Source organism: Bos mutus, chromosome 20 (assembly GCF_027580195.1).
Source record: "Bos mutus isolate GX-2022 chromosome 20, NWIPB_WYAK_1.1, whole genome shotgun sequence".
NCBI classification, from domain to species: domain Eukaryota; kingdom Metazoa; phylum Chordata; class Mammalia; order Artiodactyla; family Bovidae; genus Bos; species Bos mutus.
Window position 1 is genome coordinate 21,206,604 of NC_091636.1, and position 20,473 is coordinate 21,227,076.

Here is a 20,473-nt window from a genome sequence, read left to right on the forward strand (position 1 = left end):
CCAAAAAGAAAGAAGGAAATTATCACACTAAGCGAAGTAAGTCAGACAGAGAAAGACATGTTATATCACTATATGTGGACTTTAAAAAATAATACAAATGAACTTATTTATAGGACAGAAACAGACTCATAGACATAGAAAAAACTTGTTACCAAAGAGGAAGTTAGGGGAGAGATAAATTAGGAGTATGGGATTAACAGATACATGCCACTATATATAAAATAGATAAACAACAAGGATTTGCTGTATAACACAGGAAACTATATTCAGTGTCTTATAATAACCTAAAAATGGAAAAGAATCTGAAAAAGAATGTGTATAACTGAATCACTTTGCTGTACACCTGAAACTAACACAGTATTGTAAATCAGCTATAGTGCAATTGAAAAATTCTTGGTGTAAAACTAAAAACCCTCCCTGCTCTTTTGGGTTTAATTTTTTTTTTTTTTTGTCGTATTTTTTTTTTTAATTTTATTTTATTTTTAAACTTTACAATATTGTATTAGTTTTGCCAAATATCGAAATGAATCCGCCACATGGGTTTAATTAAGAGCCATTTCTTAACTAAAGTAAAAGTAAATAAAACTTATTTTCTTCCTACCCCTCATACCTTTCCTTCTTAATTTACGAAGATGCATCTTTCACTCTCGTTTCTAACTGTTGGTGTTCTTCAGGGCTTGGTCCTAACACTGCAGTACTTGCACACTATTCTCTCTGGGTGAACTTAACGCTCCTCCTCACCTCAGACTAGCTGAAGACCTGTACTATTTGTATGTCTAATGTGTTACTGATTATTTCCACTTGGATAGCTCATAAATACCACAAATCCAGCATGTCCAAAATTGAACCTATTACCTGTTCCCCAGATCTGTTTGTTCAGTATCTCTTATCACTTTCATTCACCCTGTTGCCCCAGTCAGAAACCTAGCTATCTTTCTTGACTCCTAGTTCTCTCTTAACCTCCTATCCTATCATCAGGTTCTCTTGATTTAACTGCTTAAGTGCTTCTTCAGTCCATACACTTTTTTCCCCAACCCTGTACTATACTTTGGTCAGGCTAGCATTATGTCTCATCTGCCACAAATTCATAACCCTAAAGTCTCTCTACCTATGGTTTGGTTACTCTTTCAGGATGACCTTTCAAACATGATCACCTACTTAAAACTTTTAAATAACTTCCTCTATCTCAATTACACTTTGGGTAAAGCCCAGGTCTGTAACATAGGTTACTGTATACGCTGAACCGTCTGCCTTCCTCTCCACTGTCATTCCTTGCCACTGACCTGAGGCACTCCAGACACACTGAACTCTTAGAATTTGTACCTAACGTATCTAACTGCTGTTGCTCCTTTTTGTCTCTGTTAAACATTTCATCCTTCTTTGATTCCTAGACTGGGATGGGTCCCCTGCTTTATGTTCTCTGAATCCACCTGTTTACTCTGTCAGAACAATCAGGACAGTCTTACGTGTTCTGTTGTCTCTGGTCATACTCCAGTTTTGTCATATCCACAGTGCCTAGCACAGGACCTCTATATACTTAATAAATGATCTATTTGCTAAATAAAGGAATAACTATCTGTGCTATTCTGTCACTATGTCTATTCAGATTTTGACATTCTGATAAGAGTCGATTTGTGTTCATCCTCCAGGTATTAAGAATATGACTTAACTCAGTACGTGTCATTGCTTTTCTTATCTATTCATTTGGCTGTGCTAGGTCTTCATTGCAGCACACAGCCTCTTTGTTGCTCGGAAGGCTTCTCTAGGTGGGGTGAGAGGGGTTCTCTAGACTCAGTACAGCGCACAGGCTTAGTTGCAATATGTAGGATCTTAGTTCCCTGAGCAGGGATCAAACCTCGGTCCCCTGCATTGGGAGTTTGGAGTCTTATCCATTGGACCGCTAGTGAAGTCCCAAATGTCATTGCTGTTTTAAAAAATTTATTTACTTAATTTTGGTTGTGCTGGGCCTTCATTGCTGCATAGGCTTTTCTCTGGTTGGGGCAAGTTGTAGTGCATAGGCTTCTCACTGCAGTGGCTTCTCTTGTAGAGCACAGGCTCTAGGGAAAGTGGGCTTCAGCAGTTGCAGCGAGTGGATTTGATAGCTGTGGCTCTCACGGGCTCCAGAGCGCTGGCTCAGTAATTACGGCACATGGGCTTAGTTGCCTCGCAGCAGGTGGGATCTTCCTGGAGCAGGGATTGGACCTTTGTCCCCTGCATTGGTGAGTGGATCCTTAACCATTGGACCACCAGGGAAGCCCTGCTTCGTGATTTTATTTTCATTTAATAATAACAATCTCTTGGAGAACCTTTGAGTATGTAAATAAAAATTATTTTTCTTTTTTTAATTTTTATTTTATATTGGAGTATAGTTGTGTTCATTACAAGTGTATTATTCTTTTTCAGATTCTTTCTCCATTTAGATTATTACAGAATATTAAGTAAGCAGAGTTCCCTGTGCTATCCAGTAGGTCCTTGTTGGTTATCTGTTTTAAATATAGTAGTGCGTACATGTCAATCCCAGACTCCCATTCTGCACTGTCCCCCCTTTCCTCCATGGTAACCATAAGTTCCTTCTCTGAGTCTGTTTCTTTTTTGTAAATAAGTTCATTTGTATCAGTTTTTTTTAGATTCCTATAAGCAATAGCATGTGATGTTTGTCTTCCTCTGACTTACCTCACTTATTCTTTTTCATAGCTGTATTTTATTAGTGATTTAATATGCCACTAAAGGTTATGCCCATTCTGTAGCTATTGTACAGCTAGTACAATAGTGAATAACCTTGAACTTACGTCATTTTTTACATGCATGATTATATCTGTAAGATAAAGTCCTAAAAGGATGGATGATCGCTGGGGCAGAAAATTGTATGTTTTAAAAGTTGACACATCTTGCCAGTTTGCTTTCATAAAGAGTATGTGAATTTACCTTCTTGTTTGCAAGCGTGCCTGTTTCCTCATACCCCTGTCCATACAGGATACAAAAATATATTTTTGAGCTTTGCTAGCTTGGATCATGGAATTCATACTGGGCCTAGAGAATGTTTTTTTCTGAAGTTAAATGGCCCATAGAAGGTGACAGGTAGTGTTTATGAGATCTGGACATATAATGAAAAACACTCAAGTTATTGTGTTGTGAAAGCCAGTATAAAAAAATAAGATTTCGTGTATTGTGTCTGATTATGAGCAGAAAGTGATTTTTTTAATTAAAAAATTTGAAAAATGGACATTATTGTTTTTAACCCAATAAACTTGAACAGCCTTACTAAAGAATTGGGATTTTTCAAACTCTGAGCACAGTAAAAGTAGATTATACTAATGAATTATTTGCCTATATTTCTATCAGTTTGTACTTGGTTAACTCACTTAAGTAAATTGTCTGATTGTTTTAGACCAGAATCAATTAACTTAATCTCTATAGAGACAAAAAGACTAGTGATTGCTTATGATTATTAGTGATTATTGGAGGAATGGGGAGGTAATAGCTAAGGATAAAAGGGTACTGTTTTGAGGATAAAAGGGTATCCTTTTGAGGTAATTAAAATGTTATAAAATTGACTATGGGAATTGTGTTTAAAGTCAAATCTTAGACCCACCAGAGATGCTTGGAGGGTGCAAACAAAGCCTTGTGCACACCAGGACCCAGGGAAAGGAGCAGTGACCTCCACAGGATACTGAACCAGACCTGCCTTTGAGTGTTTGAAGTGTCTCCTGCGGAGGCACCGGTCAGCAGTGACCTACCGCGGGGACAGGGGCTCTGGCTGCAGCAGACCTGGGTGGCATGGCCTATGGCGTGAAGTCCTCTTGGAGGAGGTCATCATTAGCTCCACTATAAAGCCGTAGAGCAGACGACCCACAAACTGGATGATAATTATACCAAAGAAGTTCTCGCATTATTGCAAAAGTTCTAGGACCCACAACAGATTTCCCAACCTGAGGATCCTACAAAGGGACTGAGAACCCCCAGGGAATTTGCCTTCGAAGGCCAGTGGGATTTGATTACAGAACTTCCATAGGACTGGGGAAATTGACTCTTAGAGGGCACAACAAAACCTTGTGTGCTTCGTGACCCAGGAGAAAGGAGCAGTGACTCCACAAGAGACTTACCAGACTTGCTGTTCCAAATCCTGAAAGATGATGCTGTTAAAGTGCTGCATTCACTATGCCAGCAAATTTGGAAAACTCAGCAGTGGCCACAGGACTGGAAAAGGTCTGTTTTCATTCCGATCCCAAAGAAGGGCAATGCCAAAGAGTGTTCAGACTATCGCACAATTGCACTCATTTTGCATGCTAGCAAAGTAAGGCTCAAAATTCTCCAAGCTAGTCTTCAACAGTATGTGAACCGAGAACTCCCAGAAGTTCAAGCTGGATTTAGAAAAGGCAGAGGAACCAGAGATCAAATTGCCAACATCTGTTGTATCATAGAAAAAGCAAGAGAATTCCAGAAAAACATCTCCTTCATTGACTACGCTACAGCCTTTAACTCTGTGGATCACAACAAACTGGAAAATTCTTAAAGAGGTGGGTATACTAGACCACTTTCCTGCCTTCTGAGAAACCTGTATGCAGGTCCAGAAGCAGCAGTTAGAATAGGACATGGAACAACGGACTGGTTCTACATTGGGAAAGGAGTACATCATAGCTGTGTGGTGTTACCCTTCTTATTTATCTTACATGCAGAGTACATCATGCAAAATGCTGAGCTGGATGAAACACCAGCCGGAATCAAGATTGCCAGGAGAAATATCAGTAACTTCAGATATGCAGATGACACTACTCTTAATGGCAGAAAGTGAAGAGGAACTAAAGAGCCTCTTAATGATGGTGAAAGAGGAGAGTGAAAAGGCTGGCTTAAAACTCAACATTCAAAAAACTTTATCATGACATCTGGTCCCATCACTTCATGGCAAATAGATGGGGAAACAATGGAAAGAGTGAGAGACATTATTTTCTTGGGCTCCAAAATCACTGCAGGTGGTGACTGCAGCCATGCAATTAGAGATGCTTGCTCCTTGGGAAAAAGCTATGACAGATCTATAGACAGCGTATTAAAAAGCAGAAACATTACTTTGCAGACAAAGGTCTGTCTAGTCAAAGCTATGGTTTTTCCAGTAGTCATGTATAGATGTGAGAGTTGAACCACAAAGAAGGTGAATGCCGAAGAATTGTTGTTTTTGATCTGTGGTGTTGGAGAAGAGAGTCCCCTGGACTGCAAGGAAAGCAAACCAATCCTACAGGAAATCAGTCCTGAATATTCAGGATGCTGAAACTGAAGCTCCAATGCTTTGGCCACCTGATGTGAAGAGCCGACTTATTGGGAAAGACCCTGATGCTGGGAAGGATTGAAGGCAGGAGGAGAAGGGGCTGACAGAGGACAAGAGGTTGGATGGCATCACTGACTTGATGGACATGAGTTTGAGCAAGCTCAGGAGATGGTAAAGGACAGGGAAATCTGACGTGCTGCAATCCATGGGATCACAAGGAGTCAGACACGACTGAGCAACTGAACAACAACAAAATTGGTGTGGCCACTATGAAAAACATTATGGAGGTCCCTCAAAAAATTAAAAATAAAACTACCATATAATGCAGCAATTCTATTTCTGGGTGTTTAGTGGAAACAAAGTTCTGTCTCGGAAAAATATCTGCCTTTTCCATGTTCATTGCAACAGTATTTATAATAGCCAGTGCATGAATTTGACTTAAGTGTCCATCAGTGGATGGATGGATAAAGCAGATACAAGGGGCGGGGGCGGTGTGTGTGTGTCTTCATATACGCAATGGAATATTCAGCTGTAAAAAAGAAAGAAATCTTAACTTTTGCAACAGCATGGATAGTCTTTGAGGGCATTATGTGAAGTGAAGTAAGAAAGAGAAAGACAAATACCATATAATCTCACCTATATATGAAATCGGAAAACAAAACATTTAACTCATGTGCCTGAAATAGATTGATAGTTGTTTAAAGTGGGAGGTAGAGGGGTTTGAGGGTTAGGAAAATGGGAGAAGGGTATCAAAAGGTACAAACTTCCAATTATTAAATAAGTAAATTATAGGATATAATATGCAATATGGTGACTAGTTAAAATTTTATTGTGTATTTGAAAATTGCTAAGACTATTCTCATCACCAGAAAAAAATTGTAGCTGTGTGTGGTGATGGATGTCAACTTATTGTGGTGATCATATCCCAGTAGATACAGATCATTATGTTGTACACCTGAAACTAATATAATGTTATATGTCAATTATGTCTTTGTAAATAAAAGGAAAAAAAGTAAACTTCCAGGTGAAGGGGGAAAATTTGCCATTTAAAAGTGTACAGTTCAGTGATTTTAAGTATATGCCAAAGTTGTGTGACTGTTACCACTGTCTGATTTCAGAACATTTGTATCACCCCAGAAAAGAAACCTATACCCCTTTAGTAGTCCATTAGTGGTCACTGCATTCTCCTTCACTTCAGCTCCCAACATCTATTAATCAGCTTTCTGTCTTTATGGATTTGCCTGTTCTGGACATTACATATAGGTGTGTTAGTGTTAGTCGCTTAGTCGTGTGCAATTCTTTGCAACCCCATGGACTGTATGTAGCCCACCAGTATCCTCTGTCCCTGGAATTCTCCAGGCAAGAATACTAGAGTAGGGAACCATTCTCCAGGGGATTGAACCTGGGTCTCCTGCGTTACAGGCAAATTCTTTACCATCTAAGCCACCAAGGTAGCCCCAAAAGTAAAATTATTAGTCACATCTGTCTCTGTGACCCTATGGACTGTAGCCTGCCAGGCTCCTCTTGTTCATGGAATTCTCCAGGCAAGAATATTGGAGTGGGTAGCCATTCCTTTCTCCAGTGTATCTTCCTGACCCATTGATCGAACCTGGATTTCTGCATTGCAGGGAGATTCTTTACCATCTGAGCCACCAAGGAAGAGCCTACATATAGGTAGAATCGTTCAATATGCAACCTTTAATGTCTAACTTCTTTGACTTAGCATAATCCATGCTCAGAGTTTATCCATGTTATAGTATGTTTCGCACTTTATTCTTATCTGTGTCTAAATAATAATTCATTTTACTTATTCAATCATCAATTGATATTTGAATTGCTTATTTTTTTTTTTTTTTTTTGCTATTGTGAGTAGCATTTACCTACAAGTTATTGTGTGGACATAATATTTTTAGTTTTTTGGGGTATATATATTTATACCTATGAGTGGAATTGCTGAATCATGTAAACTAATGTTTAACATTTAGAGGAACTGCCATGCTGTTTTCCATATTTTCCGTTTTACACTCTAACCAATAATAATTGAGGGTTCCAGTTTCTCCACATCTTTGCCAAAACTTGTGTATCTTCTTTGGAGAAATCTCTTCAAATCCTTTGCCCACTTAAAAAATTAGGTTATTTATCTTTTTATTGTTGAGTTGTAAAAGTTGTGTAAATATTCTAGATAGTGTTTTCTTCCCACATATGTGCTTTGCAGATACTTTCACCCATTGCATGGGTTGTCTTTTCTCTTTCTTGATTAGTATCCTTTGAAGCACAACAGTTTTGAATTTTGATGAAGTCCGGTCTGTCTGTCTTTTGTTGCTCTGCTTTTGTTATGTCTAAGAAGCCGTTGCCTAAATCAAAATGTGATCCACTTGTGTGTCCTCTTACTTCTGCAGTCCTTTTCTTGCCCTGTATCACCTGGAATATTTACGTATGTTCTGCTTTGATCCTAACACTCATTCTTGATCTTTTAACAGAGAGCAGATTAATTTAGCATTGTCAGCCAGTACACTGCAGTTTTTTTGATATGAGATGAATAAGGTTTTTTGACATATTGGAATCCTAATTGTGAAGTCAGCTGTGTTTGTTACCAGAGTTGAAAGATTGCTATAATATGTGTAGATATGCATATGTGATATAGTATGTCTAGTGTTAGTGGAACCTTAGTAAGCACAAAATCAAGCATAGAGTGGGAAGTAGACTTTAAACTTGAACTGTGGTAAAGGTGATTTATTTTGGTTTGGTTTCTCTCATGATCATATCCTTAATATTATTTTTAAACAGATCAATGGCATGTAGTTCGATTTATTTAAAACCCTTTTAGCTGTACTAAATCATCTGGGAGGAGAGAAAAAGTAAATTCATAAGAAGGAATTTCCTTTTAAAAAGAGAATGTGAAAACCCCATAAATTATATCTCCATACATACTGAAGTAAATATAGATAAATTGATATGATATCTGGGATTTGCTTCAAAATTGGTGGTGGGAGGAATGGCAATAGAATTGGCCATTTGGTAAAATTAATGGAACTGAATGAATGGTATCTGTATGTTTGTGATTTTCATAATGGCTTCCCTGGTGACTCAGTGGTAAAGAATCCACCTGCCAGTGCAGGAGAGATGGCTTCCTGATCTGCTATGATCCACTGGATAAGGAAATGGCTACCCACTCCAGTATTCTTGTCTGGAAAATTCCATGGACAGAGGAACCTGGCATGCTACGGTCCATGGGGTCTCAAAGAGTTGGACATGATTTAGCAACTGAACAATAACAAATTTTCATAATAGATTTAAATTTTTTAAATAAAAACTTTTTAAAAATGCCCCCTTAAACCTAATCTATCTCTTTAGTTTCAGATCCAACTTCCAAATATTACCATATGGACTTCCTCTGATATTTCTAATTAAAGTGGTCAAAAATGGAATCCATTGCCTTTATCTCCAGATTTCTGTATTTTCTGTATTCCTTATATTGATTCCTTGGTGGTTCAGATGGTAAAGACTGCCTGCAATGAGGGAGACCCAGGTTCAATGCCTGGGTCAGGAAGATTCCCCTGAAGAAGGCAGTGGCTAACCCACTCCAATATTCTTGCCTGGAGAATTCCATGGACAAGAGGAGCCTGGTGGGCTACAGTCTGGGGTCACAAAGAGTTGGACATGACTGAGTGACTAATACTTCACTAAATTGGTTGATGGAAGCACCATATACCTGGTTTTCCGAGATAGAAACTTGAGACATTGCCAACTTCCCTAATTCCTTGAAGGTTTTTGCTCCTGTTACTCTCTCCTGTGCTCTTCCTATCATAGTGTTTGGTAATTGCGTCATTCATATATAGATGATCTTTCTAGTACCCTCTCCTCTTGGTTCTTTGAGCTTGTTTCCTCGTTCTCTCCCATCTCCTCGGTTCCCCTCCCTTCCTCTCCCCTTCCTTCCTTCTAGTAATCTTGCCCTTCGCCTTAGGTCATCACATTCCTGACATCTCCATAATCTCAGTTTCAAGCATCCCAGTTTTTAGTCACCTTTCTGTCTTTCCAGCATACTCCTTCTCATATCCTGACTCAACTGATCTTTTGACCCCACGGCATTTATAATCCTACTACTTTTTTATTGTTCCTATCTTTCCCTCATGTCCTCACTTAACTTTCTTATGAACACTCCCTTATATGTCTAACTTAAACCCCCTTGTCCCCTCTTTTGATTAGCAGAACCTCAAATTATTCCCTTATATATGCTTTAAATCTCCTTCCCCTTCTAGATTGTTTGAAAATGACTGGAGGGGAAAAAATCATAATTATGCTAACTGGTCACAGTTTAAATTTACGATTACTTCCCTTTGAATAAGCAATCATATCTCTAGCCCATTCATTCTTTCCTAGCTGATTTGTCATAAAATCCTTAGTGTTTATTTACTTACCACATTCTGAGCAGATGACCTCGCTTGCCATTTCACCACTGAGAAATACAAGCAATCAGGAAAGAACTTTTACAAACCTACCATCTACCCAAGTACCAGTACCTGCACCTGTAAATCTTCCTTCCTTCTTTGCCATGGATAAGCTCTTTCCTACGCTTGTGTACTAGATCTTATCTCCATTTACTTGCCCAAAATTACTACTTCATCAGTTCTTTGTGCTGTATCATCAATGTTTTCTTTTGTACTGAGTTATTTCCATCAACATGTTGGACTGTTATTTTTCTCATCTGAAAAAATGGTAACTCTTACTCCCACTTTCACATTCAGGTGTTGCTTTTATTTTACTTGATCTGACAGCATTTGACACAGCTGACTCATTCTCTCATCCTTGAAATACCTTCTTAACTTGACTTTTAGAACTTTATTCTTTGGATTTTTTTTTTTTTTTTTTTCTGACAATTTTTTACCACTCTTATAACCTTATATCTGGTAGTACCTCATTGATTTCAAAAAACAAATGCCTGTGCTTTTTTCACTTACATCTTTCTAAAAGCTGAGCATAGTAAAGGACCTAAAAAAATCATTGGACTCAGCTCTCTGGCTAAGTTAGGAAATGTAGAGATTTTTCAGCGGCTACACTCAGAGGCAGCTTAGCTGGGTGGACAGAGCAAAGGCTTTGGAGAAAGTCTCTGGCAACTTCTTGGTCTCCTTTGCTGGTATCTCATTATGTCCTTGACTCTATGCATTGAAGATCTATAGACATCTACCTTTGTTCTTCTGGTAGTCATGTCTGCTTTCCCTGCCTTAAATACTATCTATATTAGTGTTTTTCAAATACTATCATTATTTGATAGTTTTTTCATTATTGTTCCTCTCCAAAGAGCCATTTTAGATTTTTTTCCCCACACCTAGTCATGCTTTGCCATGGTATTTTAATACTACATATACTGTGTTTATGTGTTATGTTCTTCTATGACTCTACTTTTCTTTATATACCTTTTACTCTGGCCACACCGAATTTACTATTCCACATTTTACCTTACTGGTAAAGGAGTTTAAAGGAGTGATTATCTGTGTTCTTAATCTCCATCGACCAGGCATTGAGAGTAGACATTTCCTTGGATCAGAGCCACTACCATCATAGGCTTCCATAGGTAGAGTGGAGCAGAGATTGTGATGACAGATTTCTGGAGGAAGTAGTGACATTGCAACTAGAGATTGAGATTTTGGCACAGAGCAGAGAATGGGCCTTATTTATCTTTGCATTCGTACTGCCTGATTATGTCTTTTACCATTTGAAAGAGGATATATTAGTCTGCATGGGCTGCTATAACAAAATACCATAGAGTGGGTGGCCTAAACAAGTTATTTATTTCTCACACTCCTTGAAGCTGGAAAATCCAACCAAGATTAAGGTGCTGGCCGATTGGATTCCTGGTAAGGGTCTTCTTCCTGTCTTGCAGGTGGCGGCCTTTTCACTGTGTCCTCATATGGTGGTGAGGGAACATCTCCCCTTAACCCTTTGCAAAACCACACATCCTCCTAACATCAGGACCCTGCCCTCGGACCTCATCTAACCCTCATTACCTTCCAAAGACACCATCTCCAAATACCATCTCATTGGGATTTAGAACTTCAACGTGTGAATTTGAAGGTGGGGCATGGGGAACACAATTCAGTCCATAGCAGAGGATCTATGGGTGACATTCTGAGTCTGGACCACTGTTTAAAACCACAGCAAGACAGTGTTGCACCAAAGAACACTTTTTTGTATAGTGGTTAAGAATGTGACTGTTTTAAAATTAAACTGGTTCATTTTCAGTGATGAGTAATTTAATAAAGGCTTGGCATTTTCAATTAAGCTTTCTATTACATCTGTAGCCGTTTTTAATGTTTAAGTTAGATACCATTATTTGTCTTGGATAGGTATTTCCCACATTCTCTTCTAGTGTTGGCGTGTATTACTGTTTCTAGAGCCAGTAGCAAGTTTTCTCTTCTAAGTGTTACAAGAATCACGTAAGATTTGCCTCCTAGTGGAATATTCAGATTGTTTAGCCTCTTTTTATCCGTGAGAGGTTTGGTGGTATTTTTGTTTTGGGGTTTTTGGCAGGGTGACAGGTGTTTTTTGTGTGTGTTTTTTGCTTTTTTTAAGATTGTAAAGTTACCAGTCTGCTTGAGTCCGCTTGGTGTTCACATTATCACATCTGCAAAGCACTTATTGCACTCCATCACCTGAATTCAGGTGACTCATCACCTTAAATTCCCTAATGAAAGTTAGGAGTATAGGTGAAAAACTATAGAGATGGTCAAACATTTTATAATGTTTTCAGCAGCTGTCTTAGTTGTTTAAATCTGTTAATAAATACATGTACAAATCTCCATTGCCTGGGTTACTGCTTTTGAAAACTGTTGAAAAGCATCCAAGAATATCCCTAGCTCTTGTTAGAGTGTAGTTAAGCATGAGAGAAGATGATATGTCTATGTAGATACAAAAAGTTCACAGACTAATGCAGCTATATTGGCATGGAATTCCCTTTTGAGTAAATCGGAATTTAAGTCAGGGAGCAATTAGGTAGCATTGCTCAATATATGCAGCAGATATCTATGAAAGTAGTTCTTCATAGCTTTGGATTAGTGCTTGCTTTGGGAGCACATATCCTGAAAAATTTTGAACTATCAGCAACATGTTGTTTTAACACCGCTACTTTTAAAACTTCACAAATCTTTTATTGTTATAAACAAATGAAGAAGGATGTATTTTGGATATTGTCACCTATGCGAATGACCTTTCATTAAAATGTGTTGAGATTTATTTAGTTATTCAACATTAGTTAATATACTCCAAGCCTTTATTTAATGCAGTTTTCCAAGGTTTGTTTGTTTAAATTTTCACTAGTTCAGTTAGCATCATAATCAGGTAAATTATTGTGATTTTAGAAATTCAGTTTTTATGTTTTCTTTATTAATGGTTTTGGACACTTTTTTAACCCTCTCTTCCCCCAACCCCAAATATGCAGCATACATAATGTTAGAAAACTGCAGTGATTTAATACTATTTAATGGAGTCATGGCCCCTTTGTGACATTTTTATTATTATCCTTGTGGATAAAAATGGATGGAAATTTCCTAAAAATCTGCACGGTGGGCTCTTCTAAATGATCATTTTACCCAAATTGTTAGTGTGCAGTGTGTTTCAAGCATTTCCATAAAAACCCAACAAGATTTGAAGTTCCCTATCAGCCCAGAGAAACTGAGCAGTGTTGAATTTTCACATGCCTTCTCAAAAACAATGGACAGATGAGGTAAGAAGTGCAAATTTTGTAGTTTGTTTACAATTAAATGAGGTTTGTCCCATTTTTAAGTTGTTATTTTCTGTATGAAAATTCTTAGCTGTACCATTCCCATTTTTCAAAGCTACAGCTTTGGGTAACACAAATTTTGTTGGGTAAACACAATTTTGTGTTTAAAATTGTGTCAGAATTCCAGCTTTGTGTTTAAAGTCTAAGAAAGGAAATGCTAGAACTTTTGAATTTAGTTATAAACAGTAACATCTTAAATGTGATAAACCACAACAAAAAGGTCCCTATGTTTGGCAAAGTCACATTCCCCAGGGATTCACTGAACAGCAGCAGCTCTGTCGCAGTGTCAGCTGAGGCTTTATTTGTGCCTTTCTCTAATGGCTCCTTGTTCCCCCAAAGCTGCTGAAGAAGGTGTGATGCTTGCATAGTCCTCATTAAGGATTCTTTTCATCACTGCTTAGATTAGCTTAGGAAACCTAGATATCAGAGTTTGGGAGTTTGACTTCTACTGGATCTGCTATAATGATCCCTGAAAAATCACCAGATTTTTTTTTCTGTCCTCATTTATTGGTTGGTGGCATCTAGGAACAGATTGACATCTACTGTTGGAGAGAATATAAATAATTTATCAATAGCTTTGCAGTAGCTGGCAAGATAAAAAATAATGTATGGATATTTGCATTTAACATTTTTCTAAATAGTGCTCATAGTAACATCCTTTGTCAAATCTAGTCTTTCTATTTTAAAGCAGCACTTTGGAAATCTCAGTTTTTCCCAGTTTTCTCCCATTGAAATATCATTATGTTCCTGAAAGAGCATCTTTTTAATAAGTTGAAGAAAGGAATTGTATGTTTTAAAAGACAGCTTTAAAACAAATCTCCTTAGATAACAAAAGTTAATTAACATGACATGTTTTGCTATGATTCTACTTGAAAAGATGCACTCAGATTTGCATTCTACGCTGGCACTGGTTCTTTTAGCTGAACATACAGGTGATTTATTGTACTGGAATCAATATTTTGTACAAAATTTAGAAATAATAAGAAACCTGTTTAAGACAGATTTTAATCACATGATACGAGGCTTCGAATGTTTTGGATTTAATGTGTTATAAGAAAATTTATCAGGATTCTCTTCTGTTAGGAACTGACTTGGAAGAAAGTGCTTCTTTCAAATATTTATTTACCAACTACTTTGAATTGAGTAAGCATATGCATTTTACTCATCGTCTGGAAACAATATTATGCCCAGCACTTGTTATGAATGTGTGATTTTATGATTCAGAGCAATATTTAATTTTTTGATTTTCCTGGTATGGATATTTATACTTTAGTCCCTGCTTGCAGAGAGTAGATAGTTTCTATTACCATTTTTTGAAAAGTCAGTGTAAAAAGAAGAGCCTTTCAAATTATGCAGTGGTGTTCTATTGAAAACTGAGGAGGTTACTAGATGTTTTACCAAGAATAGATATACTGGAGCACTATTTATTTAAAATTATTAGCATATAAGCCAGATTTGTTTTCCTTTCATTTTCACATGAATGATCAGTGACTACTAGTTTATCCAAAATTTGTGTAAAATGTTTTTAAAATATTTTTAACTAATGATATTTATAAAGCATTGATTTTTGTCATGTTTTTAAATTTATCAAACTTTAAACAAAAATAGATATTAACTTTTAAGGGTTTGTCAGTTGCCATTGTAAACCATTACCATGCAAGTTTTATTTCTACTAATCATTTTAGTTGTGTTATTCTTTCATGTTTAGTTTTGAAATGTTTATTTGCATCTTACTACTTTAGAAATATGAAAAGAAAATTTCACATAAACAGCTCAAGATGGACTGATAAAAATGATGTTTACTTGAAAGACTTGTTGCATGTATACTCATGTAATCAAACTCTGTGATTAGGGTAATTAGAAATAGGAAAAAAAAAGCATGGAGTTTGTAATCCTAGGTATGTCAAAAACAGCTGCAACTTTTTTTTTTTAAAGCATGGGTTTGAATTGTCGCTTTTTCATAATTTTCCTTACGTTCTACCACTGTATCCTTTTAATAATATATGTATATTTGTTAGCATTTTAAATATTCATACATTTACATACTTGTAATGATATTTTATTAGTATTCTTGGATGTTTTATTTTAGCTCTTGCCTTCTGCATTTGCAACCAAATTATACTTTATATGCTAGACAAGGTTTATGCCAGCCTAATTGGTTGCTGGCATTTCTTAGCCTCACAGCTGCTGTGAATTCAGCTGTGAACTACATATAATAGGATCCTGTTTTCAACGACCAAAAGGCAATTGTCAACATGTAAAACTTGTTTTTGATAAATAAATATATGAGGTTTTATGGCAAATTAAATAATACCAATAGCAACCTTAAGTAACCATCTTAATTTTAAAGATTAGAAAATCCTGAAATGTAGAATTCATATGTTTGTTATTTTTTCATCACTGGGGCAAAGGTGGCTTGAATTCAGGTGTTTGTTCTTCTGTTCCTTTGCAGGTTTTTTCTTTTTTAAAAAATCATTTGTCTTCATATTTACTAACAGATTTTTAAAAATTGAGAGCTGAACTTTTCCCCTTTTATTTCTCCATGACAGAAAGTTGAGGCTTAAAATGATGTACAGATATTTCTTAAAATGAACTAAACATAAAACTTTGAAATAAAAATTACAAATTCAAAATTTTTCTCTATTTACATTACTTGACTTAGTAAATAATACTTTTGTAAATTATTCTGACATCTATATTTGGGGTGAAATTTACATTTCTCTTAGGTTTAACCATATGAAATTGTCAATTTTTAGGTTAAAAATAAAAATATGGACTATTTTTTCCTTCTTATAGTTATGATAGTTCTTATGTGATTTAATTATATTTAAAACTCTGTTAGTTCTCAATAGTAGAAACCAAGAAGATCTCTTTTTAAACCATGCATTCATCTCCCACTGAGGTCAGTAATCTGTTTCTAAAAGTCAGATATTTTGTGTAGAAAATGCTGTCTGGAAATCTATCTGCCTTTATTATAAATAGGAAAAAATTGCAGTGTTAATCATCAACTCAGACTAGGACTTGCTCATGGCCCAGTGGTTAAATCTCTGCACTTCCAATGCAGGGGACGCGGGTTCTATCCCTGATTGCAGAAACTAAGATTCTGTTTGCCACGTAATATCATTAAAAAAAAAAAAGTAACTGACATTATAAATCCACCTGCATATAAGATACTGTTACGTTTGCTGCTGCTGCTGCTGCTCCTAAGTTGCTTCAGTCGTGTCCGACTCTGTGCCACCCCATAGACAGCAGCCCACCAGGCCTCCCCGTCCCTGGAATTCTCCAGGCAAGAACACTGGAGTGGGTTGCCATTTCCTTCTCCAATGCATGAAAGTGAAAAGTGAAAGTGAAGTCGCTCGGTTGTGTCTGAGTCTACCGACCCCATGGACTGCAGCCCACCAGGCTCCTCCGTCCGTGGGATTTTCCAGGCAAGAGTGCTGGAGTGGGGTGCCATTGCCTTCTCTGCTGTTACGATTAACAAACAATAAATAAGGGTACCAAATCCATTCTTTCAGTTCAGTTGCTCAGTCGTGTCCGACTCTTTGCGACCCAAATCCATTACATATACAGTAAAATCTTTTCTTCTATTATAATTGCTGTTTCCCTGTCCTCACTGTTTCCTTTCAACATTTTCTTAAATGTTTGGGACCTCATTCAGCACTGGGCCAAACAAGGACTGCTGCTGCTGCTAAGTCGCTTCAGTCGTGTCCGACTCTGTGCGACCCCGTAGGCAGCAGCCCACCAGGCTCCCCCGTCCCTGGGATTCTCCAGGCAAGAACACTGGAGTAAGTTGCCATTTCTTTCTTCAATGCGTGAAAGTGAAAAGTGAAAGTGAAGTCGCTCAGTCTTGTCCAACCCTCAGTGACCCCATGGACCGCAGCCTTCCAGGCTGCTCCATCCATGGGATTTTCCACGCAAGAGTACTGGAGTGGAGTAAATAAATATAAAAGGCTGTGGAAATACATTTAGGACAAGCACACCATGTCAGAAAGTAGCTGACACTGAGTATCACGCCCATGTTTTGTATCACTTTGATACTTGGTGTGCTTTTTTATTGTGATTCTGACCATCTATCAGTTATATTTGGAATGTAACTCAAGAACATTTCCTTGCACATTCTTGTTTAAAATGCAAATTAAGTTTTGGCATGTACAGATATAAACCTCCTATTTAAACACTGGCCAAAATATCTTACATTGAGAAATAATTTTTTGAAGTTTGGGTATTAAAAACCAAGAGGTGTTTTCATGGGAAAATGATTGGAAAGACATTTGCAGGATTTCCCTGTTTTTGTCAGAACTTTGCAACTATTTTTTTAACTTCTCTCTCAACAGATGACATTTTCTACACTGTAATTTATTTTTATAAGTAGGTTGAAGTAATGCTGAAAACTTTAAAATCCGTCTCTAGATTATTAAATTTTAAAAAGTAGTGTTTTGGAACTGTAAGAGTTATTGATTTACATAATAGTATTGATTTTAATATTAGTGTGAACTTAATAGCTTTCAAATCTAACTTTCATTTTCTGTGAATATGAAATATGACTTAAAGATGGATTGACACTTCTGGTCAAAATAGTAGAATAAAATTCATGTACTGGCATCCGTATACCCCAGATATGAGAAGACCTTTAAAAAGACATAGCTGAGCTCAAGAACAAGGTATCACCATGGATCAGAAATACTAAGGGATGAGTGAGGCTGAGCAGGTGGTGCTGGTGGTGGTGGCTTAGTCGCTAAGTTGTCTCCAGCTCTTGTGACCCCATGGACTATATACAGCCTGCCAGGATCCTCTGTCTGTGGGATTTCAGGCAAGGGTAGGTAGCTAAAGTTTGATTCTGAAGGATGATGGGGGACCAAAAAAAAGAATCAGAGTCAGGTTCACTGTTTGAAGACAAAGACTTATGACTCCTCTTTAAAGATGCTGATTAAAAAAAAAAAAATTCCTGGTGATTTGCTCCCCAGAGCTAGTTTTAAAGGAAATTTTCCTCCAAGGGAGGCAATCCAGTCTAATTAAGGTAGAAATACAAGGGCACTCCTCAGCCACCATGCACTGGGTAAATCAGACCGATTACTTGTGGCTTTGTCTGTTCTGATTGGTGATGGATCTCACAACAGGATTACTGAGAGTCAAAGAATCATAAAGAAAATTAGAAAAGAGTTTGAACAATAACAAAAATACTACCTATGAAAATTTTTAAGATGCTGCTAAAGCTGCCCTTGGAGAGAAATGTTTAGCTTTATTTGCTTATAAAGAAAAAAAAGATAAAGATGATTGAACTAAGCATCCACCTTAAGAATTTAAGAAAAAATACCCAAAGTAAGTTGAAAATAAGAAATAAGGACTAAAAGCAATAATTAAGTATTTAATAACATATAATAAAGGGGCTCAGCAAACAAGTGTTATTCTTGGGAAAGACAAAATTGACAAATCTCAGATGATTTATCAAGGAAAAAAGTTGAAAAAATAGGAATAAAAAGTGATTATTATTACAGATACCACAGGCATTCAACATAATTATGAACAACTGTGTGCCCCAAATGTGGAACCTTAAAAATATAATTATCAAAAACAATCATAGAAAACTACAGCAATCTTATATTAAGGAAATTGAGTCTTCTCACAAATAAAACCCTAAACCAAAGTGACTTTAACCAGTATCCACCAAACACTCAAGTTTCAAATAATTATTGTTTTATATGAAGTATTCCAGAATAAGGTTGGTATGAGAAGGAAAAACTTCTGGTCAGTATTAAGCTTGATAAATGATGTAAAAGTCTAAAACAAAATATTCAGTGCAATTCTAATCAGAATCTTAACAGGTGGTTTTTTTTTTTTTTTTTGCTAATTTTTTTTATTTTTGGAACTTGACAAGCTGATTCTAAAATGTATACAGATCTGCAAAAGTCTTAAGAAGACCCAAAGAAACTTTAAGAATATCTGGTAAAATAAGCTCTTACTTTACCAGATAGCAAGATTCATTGCAAAGCTATAAAAGTAATAAGACAAAGTAGTTTTGATCCAGGAGTAAAGAAATAGACTTGTGTGAATGCTGGAATTTGATGGATAGTTTTGCAGATAAGTAGAAGGAAGGGCTTTTCAGGAAATAGCACTGGAGAAATTTGTTTTTCATGGGGGAAAACTGGAAATTGTGTTACCATACACAGAGATCAAAATAACAGTGGATTATAGCCTTGAATATAAAAGGCTTTGTAAAATTTCATTTTTAAAAACATTTTTATTAGAGTGTAGTTAATTTACAATGTTGCATTTGTTTCTGCTCTGTTGCAAAGTGTATCTGTTATATATATATTCTCTTTAGATTCTTTTCCCATATTGATCATTACAGAGTATTGAAAAGAATTCCATGTGAGTCCCGTAAAACATCAGAAGAAAATATAAGAAACTTTCTTAATGACCTGAGTCTCAGGAAGAATTTTTTGACATAAAAACCCATAATTGAGAAATATATATATATATGACTACATTGAAATTAAAACTCATCTAGTTCATCAAAAGACACATTAAAAAAAAGTGAAAAGATAAGCCACAACTTTGGAGGAAGTGTTTGTTACCTATGTAACAGAAGATTATTACCAAGGAAATACATAGCGAATTTCTGTAGAGAAGTAGTTAAAAAAATTTTTTTAAAACACGTGAAAGGCCTGAATGCCCAATGAACTCAAAATAGGCATAACCTCATTAAGTTAGAGAAATTAGAACCGCAGTGTGATATATTAAATCTGACAAATATTTTAAGTATTAATTTGACTATGAAGTAATTGCTAGTGGGGTTACAAATCTTTACAGGTACAGCCACTGTAAGAAACATCATAACACTAACTGGTAAAGCTATAGATGTTTTTACTCTGTATTTCTTCTCATTGTATGTTCAGAATACTTGTATATTTGTATCAGTACACCTATGTAGGAATGCCTGCAGCACCAGTCCTAACAGTAGAACCATAAAAATAGATGTCCATCAACAGAATAAATTTTGGCATATTCATATATAGTGAAAATGAGTGGACATAAAGGGAGGCTTGGTGTGCTGCTGTTTATGGGGTCGCAAAGAGTCAGACACGACTGAGCGACTGAAGTGAACTGAAATGAGTCAACAGTGACATAAGTGAATCTTGGGGAAAAAATGTTATGCAAAAGAAAGAAGTTTTAAAAGTAGTGTCCATTTATGTACAGTTTAAAAATAGGCCAACTTTAGGTTGTTGTGGGTGTTACATTTATAAGTGAAAAAACTATAAAGAAAAGCCACAGTATAATTATCTCAGATATCAGAGTTTTGGTTACTTCAGATGGAGGGGGAAGGAAGGAGGAGTTTCACTGGGGTGGGGGGTGGAGTAGGGGGATATGAGGTTTCAAAGGTATTGATTCTTAACCTGCCTTATACACAGGTGTTTGCTCTATTATGTGTTAAAGTG

The 20,473-nt window shown here is 36.6% G+C and overlaps 1 protein-coding gene across 4 annotated transcripts in view; it reads left to right on the plus strand.

Moving 5' to 3' along the window:
- KIF2A (kinesin family member 2A) overlaps window positions 1-20,473 on the plus strand; it is a 68,050-nt gene that overhangs the window by 12,667 nt on the left and 34,910 nt on the right. The window contains exon 1 of one of the 4 annotated variants that reach the window (XM_070357514.1): window positions 11,165-11,332. The exons of the other annotated variants lie outside the window; for them this stretch is intronic. The gene's annotated coding sequence lies outside the window, so the exon portion shown is untranslated. Of the gene's footprint in view, window positions 1-11,164; window positions 11,333-20,473 lie in introns of those variants that run through there. 4 annotated transcript variants of the gene reach the window in all.